Raw genomic sequence first — 767 nt, 5'->3', positions numbered from 1 at the left:
TGAAACTAATAGAAAAGAAAGTGGGGAAGAGCCTCGAGCACATAGGCACAGGGGAAATTTTCCTGAACGAACACCAATAGCTTATGCCCTCATGTTGCTTTTAATCACAGTGTTTTATCACAGCAATAGAAATCCTAAGACAGGGCCTGAGCTACCTGTTTGTGTGTACCAATGTAACAAAGCACAGACAAAGCAGATGGAGATTGCAGCTATTCTGAGACTGTTCAGCAAAGATGACCAATAGGAGTATTGAGGAGAGACATGGATCAAAAGGATCTAAGTTGTTAGATAGATGTGTATGAAAATATGAAACAAATTAGTTTATACTTAATACATACAGGAATGCTGCTGTGATTCTGGTATGAACCTTATGTAAGTCCTTTGTTAAACCATATCATGGAAGTGAAGTTGATTAAAATTAGCTTAAGCACACAGGAACTCCACCAGCCCAGTGACTCGGGTTCCTTCCAGTCTGTCTGGGCTGGGGTCCAGAGCAGACCTTGGGCCCAAGCTCCGCAGCCAGTCCCACAACACCCAGAGGAAGCTTGACTCCCAGGCGCTCTGACACACCCAGGAGCAGAGGTGAGCAGGAACCAACATCTGTCCCAAGACTGGGAGTAACTGTGTCCAATGGGACCAGGCACATAGGAACTGCACCAGCCCAGTGACTCTGATTCCTTCCTGTCTGTCAGGGTTAGGGTTCTGAGCAGACCTTGGGCACAAGCTCTGCAGCCAGTCCCACAACTCACAGAGAAAGCCACACTCCC

The sequence above is a fragment of the Mastomys coucha genome, chromosome X (assembly GCF_008632895.1).
Source record: "Mastomys coucha isolate ucsf_1 chromosome X, UCSF_Mcou_1, whole genome shotgun sequence".
Classification (NCBI taxonomy): Eukaryota; Metazoa; Chordata; class Mammalia; order Rodentia; family Muridae; genus Mastomys; species Mastomys coucha.
Note: the sequence above shows the minus strand (reverse complement) of the source record.